Below are 13,878 nucleotides of genomic sequence, written 5' to 3' on the forward strand. Positions count from 1 at the left end.
ATACACTGGTCAGAATAAAGACCATCCCAAATTTTGAAAAGGACAGTTTTGTCCACCACTTCATACCTTTTGTCTTAAATCCTTAGAATCTCCTGAATGAGATATTACATACGTTCCCCAGGAGGACTAGAAGTTTTAGGAAATAAAGCACATAGCAGTGTTTTTGCTTTTAAGAGGGAAGCTTTTCAGTTCACTTCCAGCCTTAATTCTTAGATAATTTGTGCCTCATCTCCTCTCTCTTTAGGCTTTGCATGTGGTGATAGCTAATTTTTAAAAATTGGAAGAGAATCTTTGGTTTTATCATTAAGTGTCAAGAAGAGGTCATGTGTAGAAAAAAATGTTTAATAAGATGCAGAAAGCACAGCCCCAAGGGTCTCCATGAAGACCTTTGCCTTACATGTAAATGGATAAATGGATGGAAATGCCACCTTTTAGTAACGTGGGTGAGAACGACAGGAATGAGTGATCAGAGGAGTTAAGAATTCAATGATACATAAATACTTAAGAAAAAATACTCAAACGACCTTCTCCGAGGAACACAAGATATGAATTTTAATGATGTCACTAAAAGACCCAAACAAGTCCATGATCATTTAAAACACAAAGGGAGGATCCCTTTGTCTTAATGAGTGTTCCAATCTCCTAGAATTAACTAGAAAGAACATGTTGACAAAGATACAACTCCAATCTATTTGGGAGTTTAAATAGTGTCGATTTATGAGAACATTTATATTTTATTAAGAAAAATGATTAAAAAAATTTGCTGGGGTTCATAGTACAGCATTAGTAAAATTGAATACCATAATTATTTCAACAACTAATTATTATCAACTATGTGCTAGTCACTGTAAAGATTAATAAGACCCAGTGTGCCTATCTTCAAGAAGCTTACTATACAGCAAGCTTATAGTAAGTTAACTACAGAAATAATTATATGATAAAGTAGTTGATAATAAATGAACAGGAGGTACAGAGCTTTATGAGTTACAAGGCAAAAAGGCTTGTATATTATTGAGATAATCAGTAAAATTTTTCATGAAGGAAGTAGCATTTGAGATGAGGCTTGGAAAACAGCAACTTTTTCATAGTCTGAGAGATGAGCATTCCAGATAGTGGGTACAGAAACAGCAAAGGTACAGAAGTGGGAAAGCAGGAGAGATTTTTAGGAAACTCAACAGCTATTTTGCCAAAGTGTAAACTATATGTTTTGGGGACGGGGCAGTAGAAAATACCACAACTGGACAGTTATGTAGGAGTCCAATTGTGGGGAGCTTTTCAAATTCATTCCCTCACTCATTCAACATTCACTGAGCCCCCGTGCCTGCCACTGTGCTGAACACAGCAGCAAAAAAATAGATAGGAGACGTGAGTACTGTAACCACATCAGCTGTGTCTCCACAGACGTTCACAACTAGAGGCCTAAACATTCTTTTCATAAAACGAAGTCACACTATTTGTCTGCTCCCTAAATTTCATATTGAATTAGTCAAGCTTATTAACGGCCATGACCTGAGTCCAGGCGATTGCTGTCTCACAGGGGTTCGAAAGTAATTTTGAGGAAGAGAGAAACACATTTGCAACCAATTATACTTTCCAGTTACACTCTAATTTCAAGGAACTAGGTCAAATTCCTTAGCAGGTTCGGAAGGATTTAACCTGTTCCTTTCTGGGAACAGTGACCTCTGCAGCTTGTTCCTTAAGAGGCTGGTGCCACTCAGTTTGTCCCAGTGGGGTGATATCATGATGATAATCACACCCCAGTAGCTGATCCACCAGACTGGCCAAATTTGGGATTTATCAAGGTACTGCTAAAGAATTCTAAGGACAAATTCTTGCAGCTGTTTTCAGCCTTGAACATGACTGGAATATCAATCTATAAGCTGGAGGTGGCACATGTTGGAGATTTATTGAAACTACAGGAACCCAGATTTTACTGTGGCAAATTTGGGCACCCTGGCTATTAAAATAAAGAGGCTATGCCTACGTTTAAACCTTTTAAAAAAGAAATGTGAAATAACCAAACATTAAAAATAGAAATGAAAGTCATTGAAATGCAGAGAAATTATATAGATGACAAATTGAAATGTAAAAATGTATTCACGAAAAGGCTACGATAAAAGATTATCATTCACTCAAGGTGTTATAATACGGAGGCTTCCCAGGCTGAGTGTTAATTGAATATAAGGTGGGGGGAGGGGCCTAAAAAGCTTTCTCAGTTTGAAGTTCAAATCTGTGGAACTCCCTGTCCTCCCGGCTTTAACTCAGACCTGACATTACTCACTTGAGGAACTGCTGTCAAGCTTGTCTTTGCATCCAGGCAGAAAACAGCACTGCAAGTCTACAAAAAGCCTCTGGGCCTTGAGTGGCCTCACTGATGAAAGTTAATTTACTAGTCTACTTGCCACTTACATGTTAGTCTTCTAATAAGATAGTGTTTCTCCGAGTACCTAATCTCTGTCCTTTCACCCCCTCAACCTGAAATCCATGTTGGCCCAGCCCAGTCAGGAAAATGGCCTAGTTTTGATCCCCTAGATAATTATATGAGTCTTTTTTCTTTTTGGCTCTGTTGCGTGGCTTATGGGATCTAAGTTCCCCGACCAGGGACTGAACCTGGCAGTGAAAGCACAGAGTCCTAACCACTGGACCAACAGGGAATTCCCAGGGGTCATTTTTTAAACCAGATTTCTGCTGGGTGACTCTCTCTACAGCTTAGAAAGGAAGACATAGCAGAAATATTTATTCAATTCAGTCAATCAGTATATATGTTTTAGTGCCTAATATATTCCTAGCACTGTGCATGATGCTACTAGGGAGAGAAGTGTCAGAGGCTAACAGTCAGAGATATAGGATCAACACAAATAAAGAAGGTATAAGACAGTACTCCTTTGTATGGACTGTGCTAAGAAGGCACCCTGTCCAACTGCCTTGCTACCACGGTGACAGTTACTAAGAAATGCACAGATCCACATACGTTACAGAGTTCTGTTTTGTTGTTATTGTTTTTAAATATGCAGTTTCTCCACTGAGATGAATGGTTCTTAATATCAGTCTCCAATTTTCTCTATGAACTCTGTATTCAAGTCCTTAAAGAGCATGTCGACCAATCCATGCAGACCCTGCACAATTTGGGGGTTTTCCTGTTGCTTGGGGATCAGGCTTTAACCCTTCATGTGTAGTGTGGAATAACCACAAGTGTTCCAGGCATCTAAGTTTACCTGACTCTAATACACAGGTATGATTTCCCAAGGATACCCCAAGGTTAAGAAGGAATTCTTTTTTTTTGCAATAATAACTAAAGATGTTTATTATAGCATTATTTATACCATATTTTATCCAACTATAAGAAGGAATTCTTGATCATCCCTAAATTCCTGCTTTTTAGTGGCTGCTATCTCCTCTTTGCCCCACCTCATCCTAGCTGTGACCACTGTCCCCTCCTCATTTATTCCCCAAGCACCATTACATACAAGTGGTTCTTTATAAAAGACTTTGACTGAAAGTCTGCGAATTATAAGAGTAAGTAGTATTCTATATCACAGGATAGGAAATATAAGTATCCAAAAGTTCTATGGCCATATTCAACACAGGGAATTTCTCCCTATATTTTCCTCTCAGGCTCTGCCTGCTGCCACTTTACTCAGATTTCCTTCTCCTTCATCTCTTTTCTGAGTTCTGCAGGTCCAAATCGCTGTCATTTCATTACTCCAAGCAATGTAATTCTCATAGTCAAACCGTCCCCCATATAGACTAACTCACAATCCCCAAAGGCCCATCTTTTTTTTTTCTCTCCTCAAACAAAATCTCCATTTACCCCAGAGGTGGATTTTGCTGTTCCCCTGGAATATAAAATAGCAGCTAAACATAACTGTTTTTAAAAGGTACTTATTTTCTTTCCCTGCTTACACACTTTTTGGCTGAATTCTTCCGTTTACTCTGTACTCATGGTAACTTTTTTCTTGAGACTGTCTGAACTACAGATGTAAAGTCAAAGTGTCAGAAACATTATGCATCGTGCATAGGTCATTCATATGTTTAGAGACAAGTTTAGTTCCTTTTTGTTCTTTTTAAAATTCATTTTCTAAAAAAGTGATTCCTCAAAGATTGAGAAAAACTATGGAATGATTTGTGATTTTCTGATTGCCCTATAGGAGATACATAGGGAGCAGAATAAAAACTGGCCCCCTGTAGAAAACTCCCTACTCTATCTGGCATTATCCACAGGCCAAGACCCCTTTATATGCATGCAACACAATTTTCATAAAAGAAACCTTTTCACATTCAGTCACAGGAGTAGACGCTTGGGCGGTGACCACAGCTCTGCTTTAAGGATAAGAATCTTAACTTTGACTACAGAAATGTTTCCGGAAGTGCTGAGTACTGATTTCTTGGAGGCAGCCCTCAATTACATTTGAATGTCATCCCCAAAAGAAAGTAACATATGACAGTAAGTACAGCCTCTTGTGAAGATGGATATTTCCCCTTAGAAAGATCTCAATCTTTCTATCTATATATACACCCCTGGACTAGGTACCATGGAAGATGTGAGAAAACAATAAAACAAAATTGAAATCCCATAGGAGCTTAGAATTCAGAGGGTGAGAAAAGTTTCACTATACAGAAGTAATAATTATTGAATGAAAAACAAAGTAGAATTTATTCACAGAGTTCTGGAATTTTAGAACTAGAAGTATTTTAAAGATTATTCACTGATATACAGAGGAGAAAACTGGAGCCCAGAAGGGTTACCTGAGGTCACACAGTGCATTAGTGGCAGAGCCAGGAAGAGACCACAGATATCAAGAGCTTTGTCTACTTTACCACACTGTAACAACTATTAAGCATCAATTCTATGCAAGGAAATATACAGCTTGAGATAGTAAATGCAAAATGCCTAGCACAATGTGTGGGACCATCAGCTGTCATCATTATCATAATCATCATCACAATTATAATGGTTAAGAGTACAAATTTTATGTGCAGAAGACCTAAATAGATATTTCTCCAAAGAAGACATATAGATGGCCAAGAGGCACATGAAAAGATGCTCAACATGGCTAATTATTACAGAAATGCAAATCAAAACTACAATGAGGTATCATCTCACACCAGTCAGAACGGCTATCATTTAAAAAGTCTACAAATAACAAATGCTGGAGAGGGTGTGGAGAAAAGAGAACCCTCCTGTTGGTGGGAATGTAAATTGGTGCAGCCACTGTGGAAAACAGTATGGAGGTTCCTCAAAAAACTAAAAATAGAGTTGCCATATGATCCTGCAATCCCATTCCTGGGCATATATCCAGAGAAAACTGTAATTCAAAATGATACATGGACCCCAATGTTCATTACAGCACTATTTACAATAGCCAAGACATGGAAGCAACCTAAGTATCCATTGACAGATGAATAGATAAAGAAGGTGTGGTACATATATACTGTGGAATACTACTCAGCCATAAAAAAGAATGAAATAATGCCATTTGCAGCAACATGGATGGAACCAGAGATTATCACACTAAATGAAGTCAGAAAGAGAAAGACAAATACCATATGATATCACTTACATGTGGAATCTAAAATACAACACAAATGAACTTATCTACAAAACAGAAACAGACTCACAAACATAGAGAAAAGACTTGTGGTTGCCAAGGGGGAGGGGGCTGGGGGAGGGATAGATTGGGAGTTTAGGATTAGCAGATGCAAACTAGTATATACAGAATGGATAAACAACAAGGTCCTACTGTGTAGCACAGGAAACTATATTCAGTATCCTGTGATAAACCATAATGAAAAAGAATGCATATATATGTATAACTTAATCACTTTGCTGTAGAGTAGAAATTAACACAACATTGTAAATCAACTATACTTCAATAAAATTAAGTTTTTTAGTACAAATTTTGGTATTGGAACTGGAGGGTTGCAGTTCTACCACTTATTGTGTAACTGTAGATGAGCTACTTATCTTCTCCAAACCCTAGCTTCTTCATCTATAGAATGGGAATAAAAATAATATCTACCTAATAGGATGGTTATGAGGATTATATATACTTCTCACTTGAGTATGTTCAAACATTAGCTGTTCCATTTATTAACCTATATAGGTATACAGAGAGACAGACAAAGATACACACATACAGAGTATTGGTGGAACTTCTCTTTGCTCTGCCAAAAAGAAAGCCAAAAAGTTAACACTTTTTTAGCTTTTACTATATAGATATCAGTACACAAAAGTATGGAGCAAAGAAAATAGGAAAAGAAATGCTATTTGGGATATTACAATATAGAAACTGCTTACTATTCTCAACAAATATACACCAAGTTTCTGTTTTCAAGGAGCTTGTAACCTAGTGGAGGAAGAAACCAGGCTGTTACGATATGGAGTGATATACACGTTGCAAAGCCAGAGTTAAGAGCTGTGAAAGCTCACAAAAGGGCATCCTATTCAGTAAGAGTGGAGGCAGAGAAGTGAGTCTCAGAGAAGTTTTCTCAAATAAAGGAATAAAGAGCTGGCCAAAGATGAGAAGAGTTGGAAAGTGCCTAAAGCTACAATCCAGGTGGGTCCTCAGGATCCATGCCAAACCCCTAGTGTGCCTTCTTACACTGCAGGTGTTAAAGAAGGAAAAACCACACCTCCCCCATCTCCCTGCAGTTAGGGTTCTGCTCCTGCCAATTAGAAGGTGGATCACAGGCTGAAGCCACCTGCTTTGTTTCTGCTGGCGAACTCAGCTGTGAACACGTTGGGCTTTTCTGCTACATTATTTCAGTGTCTAGGTACTAACTTCACAGGCGTTGAGAGGTAGTCACAGGAGCAGCAGTGGCTTCCTGATCCTTGGATTAACAGCTACAGTGGTATGTCTTTGAACTCAACAGTTCCAATGGAGTCCCCTGATTCCCCGTCTCTCTGATTATTGCAGAGGTAGCAGCTACCCTGGTAAACCAGCCCAGCAGTCTTGTCCTAGTAATCATTCCTGGAGGCCCCACTTTATCCCTTCACCCTTTCCAATAACTTTGTAAGCTCCTGATTCCCCGAATTAAATCCTTCTTGCTTAAAATGATGTGAATGGTTCCCATTGCTTGAATCGAATACACCAAAAGAATATAAAAATGCAAAATGTGCCATGAATAATATTATTTGCAGGGGTCAGCAAATAATGGGCTGAACATGGGTGTGTAAATATCTCTTTGAGATCCTTTCTTTTGGATATATACCTAGAAGAGGGATTACTGGATCATACGGTATTTCTGTTTTTAGTTTTTTGAGGAACCACCATAGTTTTCCATAGGGGCTGCACCATTTTATGTTCTTACCAACAGGGGACAAGGGTTCCAATTTCTCCACATCCTCGCCAACAACTGTGATTTTCTGTTTTGTTTTTTTGATGGTAGCCATTCTAATGAGCATGAGTGATATGTCACTGTGGTCTTGATTTGCATTTTCCTAATCATTAGTGATGCTGAGCATCTTTTTATATGCTTTTTGGCCATTTGTATACCTTCTTTGCCCATTTTAAAATTGGATTCTATTTGTTGTTGTTGTTGAATTGTAAGAGTTCCTTACATATTCTGAATATTATCCCCTTATCAGACACATGATTTCCTTGGGTTGCTTTTTCACTCTGTTGCTTCTGCCAGTCCAGTTTTAGTCCATGCTCACGAATGGAAGTCTAGTCTGGAGCAACTTGCTGGCAGTCTGGCCAGATCTGGAGCCATCTTCCATCCTAAAGACACCAGTGGGAATAAGCCAGAGCATCCCTATCTTGGACACTTCAGGTCTTAGCTACTCTGATTCCCTGTGATATCGAAAAGTATCTCCATGCTTTACTTTGAACCAGAACAAGCCAACCTAAGGTTTCTGGGGCTGCCAAATTAGAAGGAGCCTCAAGACCGGGTATGGGAGTCATGGAGGTAGACTCACCAGATTCAGGTTTTCCACTGTCAAGTACCTGCCACTAGAAAGCTGAAATCAAACACAATTTTCACATCTGTTTTGTAATTTAGCGCTGCTCCTTTTACTTCAAAGAGTAGTTCAGTTCATCTTCTTTGATTCTCTCTGTTTATCCTGAGGGGATAAAATATCCCAACCCTAGAGACCTTAACGATTTCCAGTAGAATACATAGAGAGTTAATGCATGACTTAGTCTAAAATACAACCCAGTTCACACAGTACTTGCTCCAAAAAATCCTTGCTGATTCTGTATTAGTGGGTATGAACTCCAAGGCATGCTACATTTGCTAAAATATCCTATTTGAAGAGAGACGATTCTGATTTATAGAAGGTCTATTTCCTTTTCTAACTACTACTGCCTTTTGGAAGACTTTAGGAAGCCTTAATGTGCATTATTTTTATGGTCCCCACAAGAAAAGGAAAATGGGATGGTTAACAGAGCTGCATTAGGTCAAGAAGAAGAAACACTGGAAATGAAAGATCCTAATTCTCTTCTTCCCTGACTTTTATGTTAAGTTGTTGCTATTCAAGGGCCTACATTCAAGTGTTTATCACTGCATTACCTTTAATCATGAGTATCAGGGATAGTGACATTTATAAATGATTTCAGCTGTAAGTAACAGAAAACCCAAACATAAGTAGGTTAAAAAAATAGTTTTTTCCTCATCATAACAAGAAATCCAGAGATAGGCAGTTGCTGGCACTGGTTTAAATGTTCAGCGATCTCAAGGCTAAAAGTCGTTCATTTTCTCAACTTTTCGCTCATGGATGAGCTCCAGACATCCTATTCTTTACAAAGTAGAGAGAACAGAGAAGAGATGATACCAGTTCTGGCTGTGCCATTTTATTTGGAAGGCATAAGGTTTCCTGGAACTTCCCCCTCAACCTCAGAAATCTTCAGCTTACTTCTCGAAGGCTGAAACACCACTCCCAGGTGTAAGCAAGGCTAAGAAAACAAAATACATGGGAATATTTGGTTTTCCCACCCCAGAAGCAGGCAAGTGAGAGGGAAGTTGGCAATGAGTGTTGGTCTGCCAAGTTTTAGGGTTTGCCACAGTGAAAACCAAGAAACACCAAAATATTCAAGAATGCACGACTGACTAAGTGTAACGTGCCATATGAATCCCAGGTAGCTGTTAAAAATTGTGGTACAGAAAAATACTTAGTGGCATCATGCAAAATTATTCATAAAATGTTATCAACTAAAAAATTAACATATAAAACAATAGATGAGAAAACATCAAATTTGTTGGGGTGACCTAAGTTTAGATAGATTTTTAAAAATAAATTTATTTATTTATTCATTTATTTATTTATGGCTGGGTTGGGTCTTCCTTGCTGCACGCGGGCTTTCTCTAGTTGCGGCGGGTGGGGGCTACTCTTCATTGTGGTGTGCGGGCTCTAGGCACGCGGGCTTCAGTAGTTGTGGCATGCAGGCTCAGTAGTTGTGGCTCGTGGGCTCTAGAGCGCAGGCTCAGTAGTTGTGGCACATGGCCTTAGTTGCTCCGTGGCAGGTGGGATCTTCCCGGACCAGGGCTTGAACCTGTGTCGCCTGCATTGGCAGGCAGATTCTTAACCACTGAGCCACCAGGGAAGCCCTAGATAGATTTTTAGAAGTTAAATATATATATGCAAAAAGAAAAAAACTGGAACTTATACTCTGAAAATGTTGACTTAGGTTGGGTTTTCCAGGAAACAGACTCTGAGGCAGAGATTTGCTTGCAGCTGGTTTAGTGGAGAGTGCTCTGAGGAGCAGCACCTGTTGTGGGGGCAGGACTGGGCAGAGGGAGAAGGTGAACTGCAGGGCAGATGCCACAGAGGCTTTAATTGGTTCCATTGGAAGTTCTGAAGCTGAAGTCCCAGACTGTCCCAACCGAGGGACTGTGCCTTGTACCTCCACAAGTGACCAGTCGTGGGATTTGGACTGTCCCCAGGGAGGGGATATAACCTAGCGTGAGGCAGTTTCCTTCACAGAGGCAATTTTGGAGAAGAATTCAACTGTGAGTCATCAACAGCCAACATTCTTGGCAGCTGTATCTTGAGATCCGGGCAGCACACCGCAGCGTCCACCAGAAATGTCAACAGTGATTATCTCTGGGTTTGGGGATTAAGGTTGGTTTTCTCTCTTTTTAAAAATATTTTCCAAATTTTCCATAACGAATATAACATTGTTCTAAGCATTAAATGAGTTAATTCATAGAAAGCAGTTAGCACAGTTCCTGGAATTTATTAAACACTCAATAAATTTAGCTATAATTATTTTGTATTTATATATATATGTATATACGTGTTCATGTAACATTTTAAAGGGAAAACATAAATATGGATATTGTCAAGAAGAACGTATGAAATAGGATTAAAATAATAACAGAACTTGCTGTTCCTTTTGGCTTATTATTTTTTAAAATATTGATTTATTTATTTGGCTGCACTGGGTCTTAGCTGCAGCATGAGGGATCTTTGTTGCTGTGTGCGGGATCTTCGTTGCAGTGTGCGGGATCTTTAGTTGCGGCATGCGGGATCCTTAGTTGGGGCATGCAGGATCTAGTTCGCTGACCAGGGATCGAACCTGGGCGCCCCACACTGGGAGCTTGGAGTTTCAACTGCTGGACCACCAGGGAAGCCCCTGGCTTATTATTCTTTTAATCTGTGAAATTCTTTCTTATGACATTGTTTCGTTCCGGCATGTCCAATAGAACTTTATGTAATGACAGAAATTTCAGGGACTTCCGTGGCAGTCCAGTGGTTAACACCCCACGCTCCCAATGCAGGGGGCATGGGTTCGACCCCTGGTCAGGGAACTAAGATTCTGTATGCCGCACGGTCAGTGTCTGTGCTGCCCAATATGGTAGCCATTAGGCACAGGTGGCCGCTAGGCACTGGAAATGTAGTAGAGCAAATGAAAAGCCAAGTTTTAAATTTTATTTAGTTCCAATTCATTCAAATGTAAATAGCCACATATTGTTAGTGGCTACCATATTGGACAACGCAGCTCTATACCAATATTAGGCAATGGTTATGTAGAGAATAGACCTAAAATATTCTTTCTCTAAGTTTGGATTCGTTCCTCAACTCACTACCCTGTATAATCTCCTACTTGTGATTTCAAAATCACATTTTATTTACATGTGTAGAAAAACAAAATGCAAAGAGTTAATTAAGTGTACAAAAAAGGATTGTTGGTGATGGTGGTGGTCAGACTTTTAAAATATACAACAGGGAAAGTAATTTAGTTGAAAGGTGCTAAAGAGCTACATAATGTATTGCTAATTGTATGGTATCTTTTAGTAAATAATCCAAAGAGAAAATGAAAGAGGTTGTTCCATATCATATATCTGGTTCCTCTTCGTAAGCTAAAAGAGGCTTCTCACCAAAATCATACTTTTCAACCATACTGTCCATATAAAAAGGGAGATAACTGCAGAAACAATTTGAAAATGCCTAAATAACAATGTGGAAGTCTCTTACCTCTTAGATGGGAGGCATATGTATATGGTAGGAGACATATGTATATGGGGATAACTCACTAACAGCAGCCAAGTTTGTGGAAAAAAGAGACACAGATCTTGGTTTGCATCTCACCCTGCGAGTTAATGGCTGTGCTACTTTGAACAAATTACTTAACTTCTCCATAATCAAATGGTGACAGCTACACCTGCCTTGAAGATGAGTTGAAAGATTAGTGATATGTAAAGCACCTGGCATATAGTAAGTGCTAAATCAATGACAGTTTTATTATGATGTTAGTATAATGTGAAGAAAACAGATCAGCAAAAAGGAAGTAAGCCCAAATACTTAAAAACTGGGGTAGGAATTAACTGGAATAATCATTAAATTGTAAAATTATTTTTGGTATATTTTGTTTTATGTGTATTTCAACCACACATTTAGTCAACTGTTTATCAAATGAATGAAAAAAATGTATGCTTGAATAAATGAATGAATAAATGCCTTGCCTGTTTTTAATATCATTTTGCCTCCCAAATGGGTTGTTATCACTAAAATGGTTTTGTCACTGGCATTGTCACTAGGGATATTTTCAAAGACTCTGTAAAGAGCGGTATCAAATCAATGGTCTTTTCTAGACTTAACAGGAGGGATTAGGGCTGATATTAAGAAACAACTTCCTGAGCAATATTACTAATGGAGCAGTTAAGAGCTTCCATCCTTAGATATTTTTAAGAAGACAGATAATACTCCATGCTGGAAATGTCATCATCTTCTGTGGTAGTTAGCTTCCAGGGTAGCCTCCATTGAACCTTACTTCCTAAGTCAATCAAGGATGGTCCTGAATATGGCTGAGGTGATGTGTGACTTCCAAGGCTATGTCGTAAAAAGCACTGCAGCTTCGGCTCCGGTTGATCAGATTGATCACATATTCCATGATAAGCCAGTAGCCATGCTGTGAGGAGGACACTCAAGCCATCCCACGGAGAGGCCCATGTGGCCAACAGCCTGTGCCAATCCACTGGACATGTAAGAGAGCCACCTTGAAAGCAGACTCTCCAGCTTCAAACAAGTCTTCAGATGACCACAGCCCTAGCCAACATCTGACTGCAACCTTATGAAACACTGAAACAGAAATGCCCAGTTGAGCCACTCTTGAATTCCTGACTCACAGAAATTGTGAGAGGGAATATATGACTTTTATTGTTTTAAGTCACTAAGTTTTGGGGTTATTTGATATGCAGCCAACATATCATCAATGGCAAACATTTATTGCTACTGTCCAAAATGTCCTGCTAATGGGCTGAACCAGATGACCATTTTTTTTTTGAACCAGATAACCATTTAAGGTAACTTCTATCTTTGTAACATCAACCTTTTAACAGCTTATCATGTAATGAACTCAGTATCTTTTCCCTATAAAATTCCTATGAGACAAGGAGAATCAGCCAATCAAATATTTAACAAACATCCATTAAGTCTGTGGAATTAAAGAACATCAGCTAAAATTGGAGTCAGGACACACCTGTAGGGAGAGCTCTCACAGCTGTGCATCATCAATTACTCCAAATTGCAAGAGACATACCCCTACATCTCTCCCACAGGAAGGTACTGCCTACTTTACTATCCAGAAGGAAGAAGAAAACCATCTTTCTGGCCAACCACAGCCCAGCCAATCAGAGACTGTAGCACCCTGGCCAATGAGAAGCCTCTATACTTTGGACTGCCAGCTTCCTCCGGTGAACTCTAGTTATGATAGCCCCTACCAAGGCCCCCCTTTTCCCTATAAAAGCAAGCTCCCCTTCCATGTTCTCTGGATTTGCCTGTGGTCCACCACAGTTCCCATAACCTGAATTGCAATTCCTCTGGCTATTCCCAAATAAAGTTGTTTTCCTGGTAAAATAACTGGCTACTATTAAAGATGATAAATTCAAGGTATTACTCTAGGTGCTCTGCTGATTAAAAGGTATGATGATGCTAATGATAAAAATAACAATAATAGTAACAATAATAAGTATTACTAATATTTATTAAGCATCTACTTTAGACACTGTGCATATACTCTCATTTAACCTTAATATACATGGCCAAATGTTTTCCAGGAAGGTCATACCAAATTACACGCCCATCTGCAGTGTATAAGAACAGAGTCACTGTATGTTTACCAGCACTTAAAAACAATTTTTTTTAATCTGATAGGTGAAAAATACAATAGTTTAATCTGCATTTCTATGATTACTAGGTCTTGACATGTTAAGCACATCAAACCTTTATCTGACATACATTACAAATATTTTCCCCCCAGGTTGGTATTGCGTTTTTTGAAATTTTTACAGTCAAGCCAATCTCTTCCTTTGTAATTTCTTCCAATTCTTTTGTAATTAGGTTCTTCTCTATTTCTAGATCAATTAAATTTTCACTTGTATTTCTTTCTAGTTTACATTTTTTTGTTTTTGACTTTGAGTTTACACAGTAATTTACTT

Source organism: Lagenorhynchus albirostris, chromosome 11, assembly GCF_949774975.1.
Source record: "Lagenorhynchus albirostris chromosome 11, mLagAlb1.1, whole genome shotgun sequence".
Taxonomy (NCBI): Eukaryota; Metazoa; Chordata; class Mammalia; order Artiodactyla; family Delphinidae; genus Lagenorhynchus; species Lagenorhynchus albirostris.